Here is a 20,216-nt window from a genome sequence, read left to right as displayed (position 1 = left end):
CGTACAGGTATGTTGTTTTGCACACCTGTGCCACTGCGCCGACGTATATCGGCGGAGCCGGGCGGCAAGTGTCCGTGGGACCTGTGGGCACGCTCCTGCGGCAGTCCGCTAGCCATCGATGAGGCAGCGACGTACTGGTACGTTGTTTTGCACACCCGTGCCACTTTGCCGATATATATCGGCGTGAGCCGGTCGGCAAGTGTCTGCGGGACCTGCGGGCACGCTCCTGTGGCAGTGAGCATGCCCACTAGCCACTAATGACGCAGCGACGTACGGGTATGTTGTTTTGCATACCCGCGACACTTTGCCGGCGTATATCGGCGCGAGCCAGTTGGCAAGTGTCAGCGGGACCCGTGGGCACGCTCCTGCAGCGGCGTAAACGCCCGCTAGCCACCGATGACGCAGCGTCATACGGGTACGTTGTTTTGCGCACCCGTGCCACTTTGCTGACGTATATCGGCGTGACCCGGCCAGCAAGTGGTTAAACTTAATGGAATACCACAAGCTGCTTGCTGTGGGGGCACCCAACAGGAGGAGGGGCCAGGAGCACCAAAGAGGCACCCGAGAAGAGGAGGATCGGGGCTGCTCCGTGCAAAACCATTATATAACATGTTTATTTTTAACTAAGAAATAAAAACACGAGACTTTAGTATAACATTAATACCGATTAAACCAAAAGGGAAAAAAATACAACTTCAACCCCAAGATAAAGGGCTGATGAACACATATAAAACACAAAAAAAAAAGGAAAAGGTGAAACATCTGGCATGTAAAACCCAAATGTCATCTAATAAAGGATATTCTAGTTCATGTGTGGGGGCGTCTTACTATCACCGCAGATCTCAGTGGTCAGATAGCATTTTTGTTCACTGGATGTCTCTATTATCCTCTCACTGCTGGCCACAGGAGAAGGGAAAAGAGGTCACGCCACTCGGATGCCCCCCGGGATTTAAAGGCACAGTCTTTTCATGTAAGTGGATGTACTGTATGTTTAATTAAAGGTGCTTTTTATCTATTACTGATGAGGGAGGTGCATTTCTTGCTGTTTCTGGCACAGAGATCAAGGCACAATCTGCACAGGAACAAGATGTAACATCAGAGACCTCTGAGAATATACATGAATGTGATTGATTGGACTGAGGACTTTCCAAATAGAAATCTTTCAGTTATTCATCACCGCAAGACAAGTTGGTGGTTGGGTGGTATCTGCCAGTTATCTTTCTACCTTTTTTTTATTTTTTTATTTCACAAGTATTCATTTTTCTTGCTTTGCAGGGGGGCATTGCTTTTCACATTTAAAAAATGCTTTAAAGTGATTGTAAAGCTATTTTTTGTTTTAATTAAGGGAAAAGTACAGCCAAAGCTTGTTTGGCTGTACTTCCACTGTGAATCGCAGGAGTGCAGTTCGTTCTGCACTCCTGTGACCTGTTTTCAGCAGACAGCAGACTGACGGACAGAGCTGGTCCAGGCTCGGGCAAGATCACGACAATTAAGTTGGGATCCGCTCACATGCCTGTACCGGCAACCAGTGAGATGCAGAGAGCCTAGGCCGGCTGCTCCCATGAGCGAACAGGGGGGGGGGGGATTGCAGAGAGTGGTGACTGACAATCACCAGCTCTCTGCTCACGAATCTCGGAGAACTGAGTGATTGGCAGTTTGATCACTCGGTTCTCAGTCTTAGAGCCGGTGGGGACAGATACAGCATCAACCAAACCAATCCAAACCAAACCAGTACAATCCAGACCAAACCATCCACCTAGGTAAGTATGAATTTGTAAAAAACAAAACAAACAAAAAACTGAGCTGCTGATTTATTTGGGCTTACCGTTACCTTCCTCACCTTGTATGCGTCTAGGGGTTTCCCGAGGTAGATGGCCCAAAAACTGCAGAGACTGACGACAGATCCACTTGATGGGTTTTTTATTTGCAAACAGTAGTTAACAACACAGTCTCTCAATATAGGATCAGAGGGTTTAGGTGAAAAGTCCAGGCAGGGCCGTCTTTAAGGCAGGGCAAAAGGGGCAGCTGCCCTGGGCCCTGTCATTGTTGTGGGGCCCAAAGCAGCTGCCTCATACTTGCCAACTATCCCAGTGTAAATTCCCTTGTCCCTTGAAGTTTTAGTCCTGTACTGTGTCCTGATATCTCAGTGTGATTGTTGTGTACAGATGACTCACCTGCAGACCCTGTGTTTACATGTAAATAACCGGCATTCATATGCAAATATTGGCAGCATTACTAAGTAGATAGATGCGGCTGGCAGCATTGATATGTATAAAAAGGTAGCATTCATATGTGTATCATGCTCCCCTGCAGTGAGGAGATGATGTGCTGTAACCTCTAGAAACCAATGTGAGCAGTATTACTTAACAGTAATCTCTAGCAACCAATTAACAAGCAGAAATCATTTGCTGTAACCTCTAGCAACTAATCAGTGAGCCGTAATGTGTGCTGTAACCTCTAGCAACCAGTCATTAAAGCGGAGGTCCACCCTAAAGTGGACCTTCCGCTCATTGGAATCCTCCCCCCCTCCGGCGCCACAATTGGCACCTTTCAGGGGGGAGGGGGGTGCAGGTACCTGTACAGTACAGGTATCTGCACCCACTTCCGGCGTAGATTCTGCAGAAGGTATGCCCCTTTCTGCAGAATCTACGCCCCTTTCCGAATGTCCCCTGCTGCCTGCTGGGAAACACACGGATCCCAGAGACAGCGGGGACAATCCTTATTGCGCAGCGCGACTCGCGCATGCGCAGTAGGGAACCGGGAAATGAAGCCGAAAGGCTCCACTTCCTGATTCCCATACCCAAGATGGCGGCGGCAGCACCCGAGAGACGATCGAGAGATCGGCTTCCGGTGCCGACATCGCGGGCGCGCTGGACAGGTAAGTGTCACTATTTTAAAAGTTAGCAGCTGCGGTATTTGTAGCTGCTGGCTTTTACAAAAAAAAAAAACGCGGACTCCCGCTTTAAAGGGGTTGTAAAGGTTCGTTTTTTATTTTCTAAATAGGTTCCTCTAAGCTAGTGCATTGTTGGTTCACTTACCTTTTCCTTGGATTTCCCTTATAAATGTTTTTTTTCTTTGTTTTCTTTGTCTGAATTTCTCACTTCCTGTTCCTCCTCAGTAAGCTGTTCAGTAAGCTGTTCTGGTTGACTAACCACCAGCTCGGATGATGGTGAGAAGTTTACTGAGGAGAAACAGGAAGTGAGATATTCAGACAAAGAAAAAAAAACATTTAGAAGGGAAATCGAAGGAAAAGGTAAGTGAACCAAAAATGCACTAGCTTAGAGGAACCTATGTAGAAAATAAAAAACAAACCTTTACAACCCCTTTAAGCAGTAATGATATGCTGTAATCACTGCCAACCAATCGCAATTGCTGCCTGATCTGATACAGTAAACTGATTTTAAGTCTAGCTGCTATTTATTTTATGTCTCAGAGCAGGTGGAGAGGAAAATTGCATGGGGGGGGGGGCCAAGAAAATTTTTGCCCAGGGTCCAATCAATATTAAAGACGGCCCTGAGTCCAGGTACTCTTATTGTTAAACTCAGTAGAAAACAGTCTCTCACTTTGAATAAATCCAGAGAATAGCTATTCACAACTGGATCCTCACCCTAATTGGATAGTCCTTCTCTCACCAGGCCTAGCAGCCGACAGGGTGTTTGAGTCAGGAATAAGTCTCTGCCACAGACTTTGCTATAAAACACATGAGGAAAACTTGTAGAACACTTGTGTGGTACCCAGGCATGTACTGGCCATTGGGACTACAGGGAGTTTCCCGGAGGGCCGATGGCTCAGTGGGCCGGTTTCAGTGACAAAGTAGTGGCTGCGCGGCTCGCCCTCAACTTCATGCAGTGATGTGAGAAAGATGAGAAAAATACAGAGGAGAATAAGTGAAATAATTAAAGAGGTTAGTGAGGACTCCTTATGTTATTCTACTTTTTTTGCACAATTGCATATAGTTTTATATACTGTTTTTGTGCTTGTTTGCAAAATTAAAGTGGGCTGGTCTGGATGAAGTCCAGGGCCAAATTTTTGTCCCAGTCCAGCCCTGGTGGTACCAGTATCTTGCAGCCAGTCCAGCAATACCCCACGAGATTGGATTCGCTTAGGTCCTTCAGCTTTTCCAGGCTCTTGTTGAGAAGCCAACCCTTGCATGGCCTTCTCCCGAAGAGTCCTCCCCTGGATAACTTCACAGTTGCTGGGCCTCTCCACTAACCGAGACGGCACCAGACCACCTCCGAATCCTTCCCTCAGTTTCCTTGCCTTGGGCTAGCCAGGCCCGAGACGTAAAGTCGGGTGGATCCTCACCCCAGGCCATGGAAGTCCTGGGGGCTGGTCAGGAGGACCAGGACCATGCAGTCATAACATACTTCTGGACCAGAACCCCAAAACACATAACACATCTGCACCTTAACCTCACAGAAAGCACAGCAAGAAGGACGCTCCCACTGGGCTGATTTTGAAAGAGAGCAACCTTAATGCACCTAACTAGACTGTTTCATGCCTGCCAAAGGTGACAGCGCCCCCCATGGCCAGGCAGAACACCCTGCAGTCCAGTCAGACTGATGCTGAGGTCAAAATTTACAACAATTAGACCCAAATCAAACTGAGGTTTTGAGGGTAACATAAAATTTCAAAACATATAGCGTGTGCTCTTCAGGAGCGAGCGCTACACATGTATTCAACATGACACTGCTGCACCTACCTCATTAACAACTAATGCCTCCAAGTATATTATATACCACCAATATGTGAACCTAAACTATAAGCATAAAATTGCATGCTCCAACTCTGTGATGTGGACAATAGGCTTAAAAAAACTAACTGTGAATATTCTGTCAATATACAAATTCACTATATTACCAAAAGTATTGAGACAACTACCTTCGCACACACATGACATTTAAAGTGATTGTAAAGTCTGTTTTCTTTTTAGTTGCAGCTTAGTACAGCTTGCTATTGGGGCACCTGAGCCAAGCCACAGCTCCATGTGTCCATTCTGACACGGTGCCGCAGACAGGAACCTGTCACCTTTCTCTCTTCTTTGGCAGGCTGACTTTGACATTCTCGGCCAATAAAGAGGGGAGTCTCGGACGGCCGAGACACTCCTGCAACATCGCTAAATTAAGAGGGATCTCAGGTAAGCTTTAGGGGGGCTGCTGCACAAAGAAGGCTTTTTATCTTAAGGTATAGAATGCATACAAAAAAAAAACCTTCTGACTTTACAATCACTTTAATGGCATCCCAGTCTTAGTCCGTAGGGTTCAATATTGAGTTGGCCCACCCTTTGCAGCTATAACAGCTTTAACTCTTCTGGGAAGGCTGTCCACAAGGTTTAGGAGTGTGTCTATGGCAATGTTTGACCATTCTTCCAGAAGTGCATTTGTGAGGTCAGGCACTGATGTTGGATGAGAAGGCCTGGCCCACAGTCTCTTCATCCCAAAGGTGTTCTATCGGGTTGAGGTCAGGACTCTCTGCAGGCCAGTCAAGTTCCTCCACCCCAAACTCCCTCATCCATGTCTTTAAGAACCATGCTTTGTGCGCTGGTGCGCAGTCATGTTGGAACAAGAAGGAGCCATCCCCAAACTGTTGTCGCAAAGTTGGGAGCATGACATTGTCTTGGTATGCTGATGCCTTAAGAGTTCCCTTCACTGGAACTATTATCAAAGAATTGGGGTATTATTATCTGCTATGTAAAGGCCAACATCCCTAACTTGAATGGTATACAATTTTCCCCTTGGAAAATGTGACTTTTCAGGCACAGATTGTGAAACAGTATATGTTTATAAAAAAAAGTTTTCTTTATCAAAAAAGGTAGTGTCATATAAAGTAGCACATAGTTATAAAAAACATAGAAGGTTGGGTTTGTTATACAAAACAAAGGAGGTGCAAATAGTACCCAAACATTAGGACATATAACAAAATATGTAAACATAAACTACAATTGTATTTCCTACACATTACGGAGTATGATAAACTCTTCTGGGATAGTTCGATATGTAGATAACAAGCAGGGCCCTCTGATCCCTCCTGTATTGATTTGTATTGTAAGTGTCTGCCCCCATGTTGTAAAGCGCTGCGCACACTGTTGGCGCTATATAAATCCTGTATAATAATAATAATAATATATAAATATATCAATCACAGTCTCTTAATAATAAAAGAAAGGAGGAGAAACAGCTACTGAAAACTTTTTTACCTTAAGGCTGGGTTCACACTGGAGCGATGTGGGAACGGCGCGAATTTGCGTCGGTTCCCGCATCGCATGCCTCCCGCCGGCAGTTCACACTGCCCTATGCGGACTGCTGGGAGTGTCAGTGAAATGTTAATGACACCCCCAGATCAGTTTGCATATCGCAGTGCGATCTGCAAACTCGGACAGGAATCGGATCGCATGGTGTGAACACCCATGCGATCCGATTCTGCTGCGGACCAAAAAAAGGGTCCCGTGCGAGTTTGCGGCGGGTGCGATGCGAATTCAGCCATACTATCTGTATGGCTGAACTCGCATCGCACAGAGATCGGATGTGATTTGCACTGCAGTGCGAATCACATCCGGTTCTTGCTGCTGCAGCAGTGTGAACCCAGCCTAAAACTGTGTTCTGCCCCCTCTTGTGCTTTCTTACTGGCCTGGTGTGCAGGGAAAGGAGGAGGGAGGTGCAGGGGGCCGAACTTCTGACATACCTTGCAGTGGCGAGATCCAACGGAATTGGGGAAAGGGTACCTGTCAAAACAGGTACCCCCCCCAAAGGTGCCAAATGTGGCACTGGAGGGGAGGGGTGATCATATAAGCGGAAGTTCCACTTTTGGGTGGAACCCTGCATTAATGCATAGAATGCATTAATGTAAAAAAACCTAATAAGTTAAGAACCAACAGAGGCCAATTTATAAAGCAGTGGCACCACCTTACACCGCTGCTTGGATATATATATATATATATATATATATATATATATATATATATATATATATATATATATATATTGATACCGGTATAAAGCAGTGTTTTGAACACGCATTTAGGTGTGTCAAGCATTTCAACAGCAATGGATTCTATTGACCAGAATATTCATTTATCCTGGTCATTGGAATGAATGAACACTCTATACTTGTTTAGGTGCATCAAGCATTTTTTTTTTGCCCAAAAGCTCCTCTCCTGAATGCGCTGGTGATGTTTTTCTTTTCTGTTTGCAAACACTCCTCTTCTAATACGCCTGTAAATGTCTACATGTGCATGGATACATAGGCTAACATAGAAGTGCGCTTACAGGCAGAAAAAAAAAAAAAAAGACACATCAAACACCTGTAAAACGGCATTTCTAAGCCCAGAGTGCGTGAGCCCTAAGGGCTGTGTGTGTGTCTTTCATAGGTTTTCAGGTTACTATTCAGAAAAGAAGGTGCTGTCTGCAATAAGACTCATTGGATATCAGGTAACTAGAAATAGGATATATTTTAAATATTAAAGTACAACTAAAGGCAAACATTTTTGTTTATGTTTTTTCTTTGTTAGTTTGTGGATAGAGTGGATTAGAAAACCTGCCATGCTTTTATTGCTCCCTGTGCCCCCATTAGGGAGACTCACCCTCTTTCTATTTGTCCTGTTTACCGTTATCACCAAGAGTGAAATTAAGGGTGCTTTCACCGTTTTACCGTTGTTTTCGTGGAAGTTTTGGCCTGCTAGCGCTTTTTACCCCTGCTAGAGGCCGAAAAAGGGTTAAAACCACCCGCAAAGCGCTGCTGCAGCGATGCTTTGCCGGCGGCGCTGCCTATTCAGTTCAATGGGCAGGAGTAGTTTAGGAGTGGTGTGTATACACCGCTCCAAAGATGCGGCTTGCAGGAGTTTTTGTTTAACGTCCAGCCAGCACATCGCCCCAGTATAGAAGTCCTCCGGCTCTCACACTGGGGCTGCAGGGGAGCTGTTTTTCAGGCATTTACAGGCGCTATTTTTAGCCCAAAAGTGCCTGAAAAACGCCTCAGTGTGAAAGGGGTCTAACAGAAAATGCCACGTTTTGGGTTGTCAGCAGAACCGGAATAGATTGGAAATCTTCCAATGAGGACACTAGATCTGGTGACCTGCAAAAAAAACTGACCGTGGGTATAACCCTCTCTTACGTATTCAAAATGAAAATAAAATAAAATAATATTTTTAGCCTTAACTATTTACTATAGTTTATATAGAGAATAAAACTATTTCATTCTATATATTAAATATATTATATGGTAAATATGTTATGCTAACTATATTATTTTATTTTATATATATATATATATATATATATATATATATATATAATATTTTAGGCTAAATATATTATTTGATTCTATGTATTAACTATATAATATATAATATAGTTAATACATAGAATAAAATATTATATTTAGCCTAAAACATTTAATATATAGAATAAAATAATATGTTAGCATAACATATTTACCATATAATATATTCAATATAAAGAATAAAAATGATATATTTAGCCTAAAATGTGTAATATATAATATATAGAATAAAATATTATGTTTAGCTTTAACTATTTACTAGAGTTAATATCGAGAAAAAAACTAGTTTATTATATATATTAAATGTATTATATGGTAAATATGTTATTCTAACTATATTATTTTATTATATATTTTTTAAATATTTTAGGCTAAATATACTATTTTATTCTATGTATTAACTATAATATATATATATATATATATATATATATATATATATATATATATATATATATATATATATATATATATATATATATATATATATAGATATAATATTTTAGACTAAATATATAATATAGTTAATACATAGAATAAAATAATATAGTTAGCATAACATATTTACCATATAATATATTAAATATAAGGAATACAATTATATATTTAGACTAAAATGTGTAACATACAATAAATAGAATAAAATAATACGTGTAGCCTTAGCTATTTACTATAGTTAATACAGAGACTAAAACCATTTCATTCTATATATTAAATGGTAAATATGTTATGCTAGCTATATTATTTTATTATATGTATTAAATATTTTAGGCGAAATATATTATTTTAGTCTATGTATTAACTATATATATATATATATATATATATATATATATATATATATATATATTATTTTAGACTATATAATATAGTTAATACATAGAATAAAATATTATATTTAGCCTAAAGTTTTTACTATATAGAATAAAATAATATAGTTAGCATAACATATTTACCATATAATATATTCAATATAAAGAATAAAATTATATATTTAGCCTAAAATGTGTACTATATATTAATATGTGTAGCCTTAACTATTTAGAATAGTTAATATAGAGAATACAACTATTTCATTCTATATATTAAATATATTATATGGTAAATATGGTATGCTAACTATATTATTTTATTGTATATATGAAATATTTTAGGCTAAATATATTATTTTATTCTATGTATTAAATATATATATGAAATATTTTAGACTAAATATATAATATAGTTAATACATAGAATACAATTATATATTTAATACATAGAATAAAACCATATAGTTAGCATAACATATTTCCTATATAATATATTCAATATAAAGAATACAATTATATATTTAGCCTAAAATGTGTAATATATAATATATAGAATAAAATAATATGTTTAGCCTTAACAATTTACTAGAGTTAATATAGAGAATAAGAAAATTTCATTATATTAAATATATGTTATTCTATTAAATATGAGATGTTTTATTTTGAATATATTGTTTTATTCTATTACCTATACAGTATATATATATATGCCGAATCATGTCATTGTATATATCAGATCTATAGTAAACATTCTACATTCTGTACATAACGCGGGATCTTCGGACACCACGTGACCCTCTAGGCGGCGCCCTTCCTTAGACAAGCGGGTGGGTGTGGTCGTGTTTTTGGCGCGGAGCTCGGGGGCGGAGTTGGGCGTGGCGTCGGTTTTCCTTGCTGCGTGGTGAGCGGAGATCTCCTCATCCCGGGAACGGAGAGCGGAAAGGACGGTGAGTGTGGGGGAGGGAGGGTGGAGGATGAGTGTGGGGGGGGGAGTGGAGGATGAGTGTGGGGGGGGGGGAGTGGAGGATGAGTGTGGGGGGGGGGGAGTGGAGGGTGAGTGTGGGGGGGGGGGAGTGGAGGGTGAGTGTGGGGGAGGGGGTGGAGGATGAGTGTGGGGGAGAGGGTGAGTGTGGGGGAGGGGGTGTAAGGTGTTTAGTAGGGCCCCCTGTAGTGTATATCAGTGATGTCCTGGCTGTCACCTCTATGAGGGGTGTGGTGGGTGTGGTGTCTCCCCTCCCCCTCTTCTCTGTCTGAGCGAATGTTCTCTATTTGTTTGTTTTGATTATTGATAAAATATAAACAGAGACAGAAAAAAGGAAACCTAACCAGAATGTGTTCCCACACCGGCCAATCAGATTGTGTCTTTTATATTTTGGAGAAGTGGGCGGAGTCTGTGTGGTGATAAGGACGGCCCCTCGGTCAGGTGAGACGGTGGCGCTCATCGCACACACGCCGTCATTCCGTATTTTATATTAGGACACATCAGGGCCCGATTCACACAGAAATAGAAAACGGGTCTCGTCACATGTGCACGGGGGCGGGGCGTCTGGGAAGTATTTATAACGCACCATACAATGCGCTTTTACAGCTTACCAACCGGAAGATTTACCGCCATTTTTTGTGATTCGGCACTGCTTCGCTTTAACTGACAATTGCGCGGTCGTGCGACGGTACACCCAAACAAAATTGATGTCCCTTTTTGTTCCCACAAATAGAGTTTTCTTTTGGGGGTATTTGATCACCTCACATTTTTATTTTTTGCTCCATAAACAAAAAAATTTAAATAATAATATTTTTTTGAAAATAACCAATTTTTTTACTTTTTGCTATAATAAATATCCCGACTAAAAAAATAAAAAACTATTTTTTCCCTCAGTTTAGACCGATATGTATTCTTTTACATATTTTTGGTAAAAAAAAACACAATAAGCGTATATTGATTGGTTTACACAAAAGTTATAGCGCCTACAAAATAGGAGAAAGATTTATGGTATTTTTATTATTCATTTCTTTTTTTTTTTATTAGTAATGGCGGCGATCTGCCATTTTTAGCGGGACTGCGACATTGTGGCGGACAATTTTGACACTTTTGTGGGACCAGTGACATTATTACAGTGATCAGAGCTAAAATAGCCACTGATTACTGTACAAATGTCACTGGCAGGGAAGGAGTTAACACTAGGGGGCGATCAAGGGGTTAAGTGTTCCCCAGGGAGGTGTTTGTAACTGTGGGGGGAGGGGACTGACCGGGAGTACAGAGAGATCGCTGTTCCTGATTGCTAGGAATAGACGATCGATCTCTCCTCCCCCGTCAGAATGGGGATCTCTCAATGTAAACAGACAGATCCCCGTCCTGCCTCTCCAAGGAGCCATCGCGGGTCACAGGCGGACATCGCGGCTGCCGACTACACGTATCAGCTCCGGCATCGCGCCGATATGGCACTTAAAAGTTTCAGCCATACAGCTACGGCGATTAGCACAGCGGTACAAACCTTCCGCCATATAAAGACAGCGGCTGGTCGGCAAGCAGTTAATGCTATAGATTGGGTTGCACCAATAACATTTGCCTTGGAATACGTGTTGGAGCGCACAGCGCATGCGCAGTAAGTAATTTTTGGTCGGAACGTCACTTCCGTTACACAACCTGATGTGTAGATAGAACACCGGGACCCCTGTGGGTATAAGGTGGAAGTGATGTCAGCTTGGAGGGCGGACCACCACCTCTACCTCTCCTCCAGACCTGGAAGCACCTCCGATGGCCTGTCCATTGAGGCTCTATATGTACTGTGAGGTCTAACACTTTTTAAACTGCCCACTAGATGGCACTTTTCCCTTTCTATACACACAGAGGAGCAGTGAGGGGGAAATTCCATTCCTGTTCAAATCGCTTGCGATTCTTTGCAGTGTGATTTGCGCCCATCCATTTTGTATGGACGCAAATTGCATCATAACGTATTGGTTTCGGTATTGGCAGCATTTGGGCGAGGACCGATACTTGCGTAAATGCTTTGGATCGGCACCGACACTGGTAAAGGCACATTTGCTCAGTATCTTGAGCAAGTGTGAACAAGGCCTTAAACATGCAAAGAAATATGAACACCCATTAACGCATGAAGATTTTGACAAAAAAAAAAAAAAAAAGTATTTTTCTTATGGCCCGTACACACGATCCAAATATCGTACGAAAACGGTCGTCCGAGGAAGGATCGTATGATTTTCGGATCGTGTGTACACTACTTTTGACTGCCGATCACGACCATTCATCCGATCTTATTCGATCGGGCATTCACGAAAAATTTTCTCGTACGATTTGCAGTTAGTCAGTATAGTTGTTGTACGAAAATTCAATACAGATACATTACAACACATTACATCGCTTCCGATTTTTTTTTTCTTCTATCGTACGAGAATTTTCGTGACTTTATTTAGCTATTCAATTTCTACTTGAGACTATTAACCGAAAATGGACGTACGATTGGTCGTACGATATTCGGATTGTGTGTACGGGCCATTAGTCTTTGTTATAAAATATTGCAAATAAGTACCGTATATACTCGAGTATAAGCCGAGATTTTCAGCCTCTTTTTTGAGGCTGAAAGTGCCCCCCTCGGCTTATACTCGAGTCATCGCTGTCTGCCCGCTCGATCAGCGTGTCGAGCAGACAGACAGCGGCCATTCTATTCAAAAGCCGCGCCTCCGGCTCCGCCTTCGCCTGTGATAGGCGGAACACTGAATTTCCCAGCAGCCTGTGTTCCGCCTATCACGGACATCGTATCATCCTCGTACTACGGACGAGGATGATACGACGTCTGTGATAGGCGGAACACAGGCTGCTGGGAAATTCAGTGTTCCGCCTATCACAGGCGAAGGCGGCGGCGCAGCTTTTGAATTTTACAATGGCCGCCGACGAGAGGGCACGGGACGGAGGCAAGGCAAGGCACGGCACGGCACGGGACGGGACGGGACGGGGGCAAGGCAAGGCACGACACGGGACGGATGCAAGGAGGCAAGGCACGGCACGGGACGGAGGCAAGGAGGCAAGGCACGGGACGGAGGCTCGGGACAAAGGTAGGCTGGACACACACACACACACACACACACACACACACACACACACACACACACATGGATGGAGACACACACAGGGATGGATGGATGGATGGATGGAGACACACACACACAGGGATGGATGGATGGATGGATGGAGACACACACACACAGGGATGGATGGATGGATGGATGGAGACACACACACACAGGGATGGATGGATGGATGGACACACACACACACAGGGATGGATGGACGGACACACAGGGATGGACGGACACACAGGGATGGACGGACACACAGGGATGGACGGACACACAGGGATGGACGGACACACACACAGGGATGGACAGGCATGTCTCACCCTCGGCTTATACACGAGTCAATAAGTTTGCCAGTTTTTTTGGGGGTAAATTGGGGGCCTCGGCTTATATTCGGGTCGGCCTATACTCGAGTATATACGGTAATTTTTCTTCTTCTTTGATGTGCAGTGATGAGGCAGCACTGATTGGTACTGATACTGCGCCACTGATGGGCACTGATGAGGCAGCACTGATTGGTACAGATGAGGTGGCACTGATTGGTACAGATGAGGAGGCACTGATTGGTACTGATGAGGAGGCACCACTGATTGGTACTGATGAGGAGGCACCACTGATTGGTACTGATGAGGAGGCACCACTGATTGGTACTGATGAGGAGGCACCACTGATTGGTACTGATGAGAAGGCACTGATTTGTACTGATCAGGAGGCACCATTGATTGGTACTAATGTGGAGGCACTGATTGGTACTGATGAGGAGGCACTGATTGGTACTGATGAGGAGGCACTGATTGGTACTGATGAGGAGGCACTGATTGGTACTGATGAGGAGGCACTGGTGGGACTGTAATTTGATTGCAGTATTGTTTTTCTTTGATTGCTCATTTAAGGTGTTTGTAAAGGTGTACCATTATTCATTTTGCACACAATAAGCCCTTTTTTTTAGTACAGTAAAATGGGCAGAATGCTAAATGGAAATTTCTGGAGTCAGAGCAGTGCATAGTGGATACAAATTGATTGCTATAGATCCTGCACTTTTTACTTTTGTTGTCCCCACTAAGTTATAGTCACTACTTGGTAACAATCTTTATTTATTTTAGTAACTATTGTTGCCAAGATAGAAAGTTATGGGGAGTCTAAAATTTTAGAAAAAGAGGTGAAGGTCTGCCAACCGTCTCAGAGGGGAATTGAAGTGACTAGAAATCTCATCAGTGCAACAAAACTTTTAACTGCATGTGTGTGTGTATATATATATATATATATATATATATATATATATATATATATATATGAGTGAGCCAGTGAGGAGAAAGTGGGGGCGGGGCCAAGCTGTGGGGGTGGAGCTGGGACCGCCAATGGGGGACCCAAAAAGGAGAAACCATTGCACAGAGCAGTTATTTTTGTTATTAAAATAAATAAAGAAAAAAATGATATATTATATCATATATCGTATTTATCAGCATATAACATGCACTTTTCCCCGCTTTTTCCCCTTAAAATCCCCCGCCAATCTTCGCTGACTGTGAGCGGAGCGATTGCCATGAGATACACATAGCCGAGTGTACTCAGCTCTTCTCGGCTCCGCTCACAGTCACGCCCAGTCCCGCCATTGGATCTGCATTATGTCCATCATAGGGCGGGACTGTGAGCCGAGCTGAGAAGAGTACACTCGGCTATGTGTATCTCGGCTCAGCCCAGTGCTGCACTGGGGACAAGGCTGCAATGGACAATGATAAGGCTGCATTGATGGGCATTTAAATGTACATTTTTTCTTTCCTTAAACTTCCCTCCTAAAAGTTTTTTTTCCTTAAAATTCCCTCCTAAACTTGGGGTGCGTGTTATACGCCGATAAATACGGTGTATATATATATTTTTTTTTTTTTTTAAATAACAAAAATACCTGCTCTGTGGAATGGTTTTGCACAGAACAGCCCAATCTTCTTTTTGGATCACCCGTTGGTGGTCATCCCCACAGCTTGGCCCCGCCCCCCACTTTCTCCTCATTGGCTCACTGGCTTTGGTTGACAGCAGCAGGAGCCAATGAGGAGAGAGACCTGGGAGAGCCACTGCTTTCATGCACATCTTTAGATCGAGATGGGGCTCAGGTAAGTATGGGGGGAGGTGCACCTGGAAGGTTTTTTTTTACCTTATTACTTTCTGCCTTTAGAACCACTTTAAAGGCATTTTTTTTGTGGTAAATCCCTTTTTTTTTTTTCTTTAGAGGAGCACCTTTCTCATTTAGGAGAACACCCCCCCCCCAAAAAAATAAAATAAAAAATGATGGGATACCTACATCACACATCCCAGAATGCTTTGGGACAATGTAGGGCACAGCATCATATTGGAGCATCTCTGGGGACCGGCTGCTAGGACCTGAAAGAGGCAGGTGACTCCCGATGACTTCAGCAAAGAAGGTGGTAGCATTGGATTTTGGTGGAGAAGTGCAGGACAACGCTGGATTTGGTGGGTGGGTATGTTATTTGAGCTCAACCCAGCAGACATGGTAAGACTGGGGGGTGAGCGTGAATTGTTGACAATATTTTTTTTCTCTGGTGTTAGAACAAGGTATATTGTTTACTTTTACGATGAATAGTTCTGTTTGGTGTTTGTTGGGCTTCACATATTATAAGTTGTCATTTCGATTGATTTGGCACATTGGATTTCCAATTAGAAAAACATTTATGGCATTTATTCTTACTTGAATCGGAAAAATATTCTACTTTAGATCCATAAAACGACAAATATACCTGAAGGAATGGAAATTCACACTTTTTTCTTTGATGACTTCATAGAAAATGAAAATGAACGCTGCGAGTTGTTGCACCTTTTTGATTTTATAACTGCTGTCTTCTGTGGGTGTGCAGAGTTCAGATAAAACTGTTCAGCGGGACGAAAATAAACGCAACTTTGATTTATTGTAGTAGTGAAATTGTCATTGCAATTTATCCTTGTAGTAAGTACATCATGAAACGGTGGAACTACATCGTTAAATCAGAGCACTGCCGATAGACTTTAAAACTGTCACGGCCTGATAAGGTGGGTGCAGGGGTGTAAGAAGGGAAAAAATAATGTACAAGCTCAACGGTAAAATAATTATGGTGACACTAAACAAAACAGGCGTGTGACAGAGCCAGTAATTGACTTGCATAAAATGAATTTTAAAAGAAGTAAATGAAAGCAGGGGTGATTAATGAAATAGAAGAGGGTTGTCTTCGTTCCTCCAGGGAATGGAAGCATACCACTATACCCACCATGTAGAACACTTTAATCATTTGAAAAGCGTTATGATACTTTTTATTTTTTGGGTGTAGGATAAGTTTTGGACTTATTTTAAAGTGGAACTTTTGTCAGTAAATTAAGTCCTGCTAGATGACTTCAGGCTGGCCCCTTTTGCAGGTATAGCTATATAAAACATTTAAAAATAAGTGCCTATACTGTGCTAAATCCAGTAATACACGGTCTCACCCTGCTCTGCACATACAGTACTTAGTTAAAGAGGAAGTAAAGGCTATTTTTTTTTAAATGCAACCTGCAAGGCAAAGGCATAATGAGCTAGTATGCATAGCATACTAGCTCATTATGAATAACTTACTTAAGAACGAAGCCCCCGAAGCGGTCCTCCTCCTTTATCTTCGCCGCTGCCATGTATCCCGGAGTGACTTCCGGGTCTCACTGCTCCGGCGCTGTGATTCGCCGGAGCCGCGATGTCACTCCCGCGCATGCTCACGAGAGCCGCCACGAGCGGCATATCGCCGTGATCTGCAACGTGCTCAGTGCGCCTGCGCGCCGCTGTCTATGGCGCATGCGTCGTAGACAGCAGTGCCTGTCTTTTTGTAAATATCTCCTAAACCGTATAGTTTTAGGAGATATTTCTTGGACCTACAGGTAAGCCTTAAAGAGGAAGTAAACTCTGATGGGTTTACTTCCTCTTTCATTCCCTGCAAAGGCAAAGCATAATGGACTACTATGCATCGCATAGTAGTCCATTATGTGTCACTTACCTGACACAGGTGCCAGCGAAGTCACCGCTATCCCCTGTAGTCCGGCGCATCCATCTTCTCTGTGGGGTCTCGCAGCTCCGCCGCTGTCATTCGGCGAAGCCGCGATGACGCCACTCCCGCGCATGCGCACGGGAGCCGACACGCGCGGCATCTTCGTCATTGACGATGCCGCGCTCAGTGCGCCTGCGCGCCGCTGTCTGTATAGGTTTAGGAGATATTTCTTGGACCTACAGGTAAGCCTTAATCTAGGCTTACCTGTAGGTCAAAGTGGTTTGTAAGGGTTTACAACCACTTTAACCACTTAAGGACCGAGCCTCTTTTTCAAACTCTGTGTTTACAAGTTAAAAACACGTTTTTTTTTGCTAGAAAATTACTTAGAACCCCCAAACATTATACATTTTTTCTCTAACACCCTAGAGAATAAAATGGCGGCCATTGCAATACTTTTTGTCACACCGTATTTGCGCAGCGGTCTTACAAGCGCACTTTTTTTTGGAAAAAAAAATCACTTTTTTGAATAAAAAAATAAGACAACAGTAAAGTTAGCCCAATTTTTTTTAGATCGTGAAAGATAATGTTACACCGAGTAAATTGATACCCAACATTGTCATGCTTCAAAATTGCACCCGCTCGTGGAATGGCGTCAAACTTTTACCCTTAAAAATCTCCATAGGTGACATTTAAAAAATTCTACAAGTTGCATATTTTGAGTTACAGAGGAGGTCTAGGGCTAGAATTATTTCTCTCGCTCGAACGATCGTGGCGATACCTCACATGTGTGGTTTGACCACCGTTTTCATATGAGGGCGCTACTTAAATATGCATTCGCTTCTGCGCGCGAGCGTGTCGGGACGGGGCGCTTTAAAAAAAATATTTTTTTCTTATTTTATTTCTTTTTACACTCTTTAAAAAAACAAAAAAAAAAGAATTTGGGTCACTTTTATTCCTATTGGTCATCGAATAAAAGCAGCTGGCAAATCCATACCATCAAGCTTGTTTATTTTCAAGCCTTCACAGTGAGTACAGTCAGCGGCAGACTAGTTTCGTCAATAAGCCTTGTTAACAGCACTCTATAGAAAAAAGCAGGTCCTCTTAAATATGAGATCTGGGGTAAGACCTCAGATCTCATATTTGGACTTAAATGCAATAAAAAAAAAATAGTCATTTGAAAAAATGACATTGAAAAAATGTGCCTTTAAGAGGTATGGGCGGAAGTGACGATCTTGCGGCGAATCCGCCGCAAAGACCACCATTATCGTTTACCGAAACTGAAGAGATGGATACCTCGGTTGTGGTAGCAGCTGCCCTTACCGAGATATCCCTCTTCAAAAAATGGACGTACATCTTGCGTGGCAGCACTGCCGAGTTTTTAGAGGCCGATCTGCTGACAGCCTTTGGCTCCATGCACACTGGAGCTCATAAACTGCAGTTTATTGGAGTTTGGGTGTTTTTTTTAAAAGCCCATAAACTCCACTCTATGTTAGCCTATGTGTCCATGCACACATGGACGTTTTTTAGCTTTAATGAGCAGTGGAGTTTATGGGCTTTTTTCTGAACGCCAGAAATTTGCGTTCAAAGGGCCGTTTTTCACCGCCAAAAAACGGCAAACGCTTATAAACGCTCATAAACGCTATTAAACGCTCATAAACATGCGTTAATTAGTGTTCGGCATTCTATTTTTCAATGCATTGTGGGATTTTTGGAATGTCCTCTGTGTATTTTTATAAAAAACGCCCATTAACGCTAACGCTGTAAAACGCTCATAAACGCTAGTATAAAACGCTGTTAAAAGCAGGTTTTTCAACCAGCGTTTTCTGCCAGCAATCTGGCGTCCAGAAAAAGCTTTTTTGAGCTTCAGTGTGCATGGAGCCTTAAAGTGGAATTAAACCCTCCTATCCTTTACAGCCAAGGACGTTGCCTCTGTTTGATCTGCAACTGCCATAGTGTTGCACATATGATTAGTTATGACACCAGCCATTTGACAGTTTGGTTGAGGACACTAGCAAATGTGACAGTTAGCAATCCTGGCATTCCAAGAATGTAACTGTTTTTTGAAACCGTTAAATCGATGGGTTTAGTTACATTTTATGATTTACTGCTGTTCAGCAACTCTGGTCTTCAGCAAAATGGCAGCCTCCAGCAAGAAGAAACATGAGCAGTGATGGAAGCAATTTACAGCACACTCATTTTGGTGGCATAATTATTACTTTCTTGGCACTGAGCACATGCAAATATAGAGCATCTCGTGGGCGGGCCGTGGCCACATATTTGCATCATATATAGCGCCAATAGAGCTGTGCCTAGCTAGAGTGCGCGCTCCCGGCACAGTTACCCGCGGCTAACGAAAAGCTGTTGGCAGATTGGGAACTTCCCGATCATTGACCACCGCTACAGCCAATCATGACGTTCTAAAGCTGTCATTCTAAATCCCTTAAAGTGATTGTAAGGGTTTTTTTTTTTCTTTAACCACTTGGGACCCACGCTATAGCCGAATGACGGCTACAGCGCGGATCTCCTTTTCCGGGACTACGTCTATTGACGTAGTCCCGTGCACGAGCGGCCTGCGCGCCCCCTGAGGGGCGCGCGCGGCGCGCTCTGTGATCGGCGAGTCTACGAGACTCGCCTGATCACCGATCAGAGCAAGGGGTCGATCCCGACCCCTTATCACGTGATCAGCTGTCAGCCAATGACAGCTGATCATGTGATATAATGGAGCCGGTAAAAAAAAAAGCAGATCACCGGCGGCCGTGATCGGGACATCAGTCCCGATCACGGCCAGCCCTGCCAGTGCCCACCTGCCCCCTGCCAGTGCCCACCTGCCCCCTCATCAATAAAGATGTTAAAAAAATAAGTGCCCCCCATCAGTGCCACCTAGCAGTGCCCACAGTGCCACCTAGCAGTGCCCACAGTGCCACCCAGCAGTGCCCACAGTGCCACCCAGCAGTGCCCACAATCTGCCTTAACAAAGGTGCTGCACCCCGGTGCCACATATCCGTGCCCATCAGTGTCATCTACCAGTGCCCAACAGTGCCGT

At 43.0% G+C, this 20,216-nt stretch overlaps 1 protein-coding gene across 2 annotated transcripts in view; it reads left to right on the top strand.

Moving 5' to 3' along the window:
• The first annotated feature begins 9,949 nt into the window (after window positions 1–9,949).
• Window positions 9,950–20,216, top strand: part of PIWIL4 (piwi like RNA-mediated gene silencing 4) — a 524,721-nt gene continuing 514,454 nt past the window's right edge. Inside the window, exon 1 of one of the 2 annotated variants that reach the window (XM_077484954.1) lies at window positions 9,950–10,036. The gene's annotated coding sequence lies outside the window, so the exon portion shown is untranslated. The remainder of the gene's footprint in view (window positions 10,037–20,216) is intronic. The other variant, XM_077484955.1, reaches the window with a different exon arrangement.

Source organism: Lithobates pipiens, unplaced genomic scaffold (assembly GCF_037356315.1).
Source record: "Lithobates pipiens isolate NorthernLeopardFrog02 unplaced genomic scaffold, aLitPip1_a1.2 Scaffold_17, whole genome shotgun sequence".
Classification (NCBI taxonomy): Eukaryota; Metazoa; Chordata; class Amphibia; order Anura; family Ranidae; genus Lithobates; species Lithobates pipiens.
This window is presented reverse-complemented; position numbering and strand designations above follow the sequence as displayed.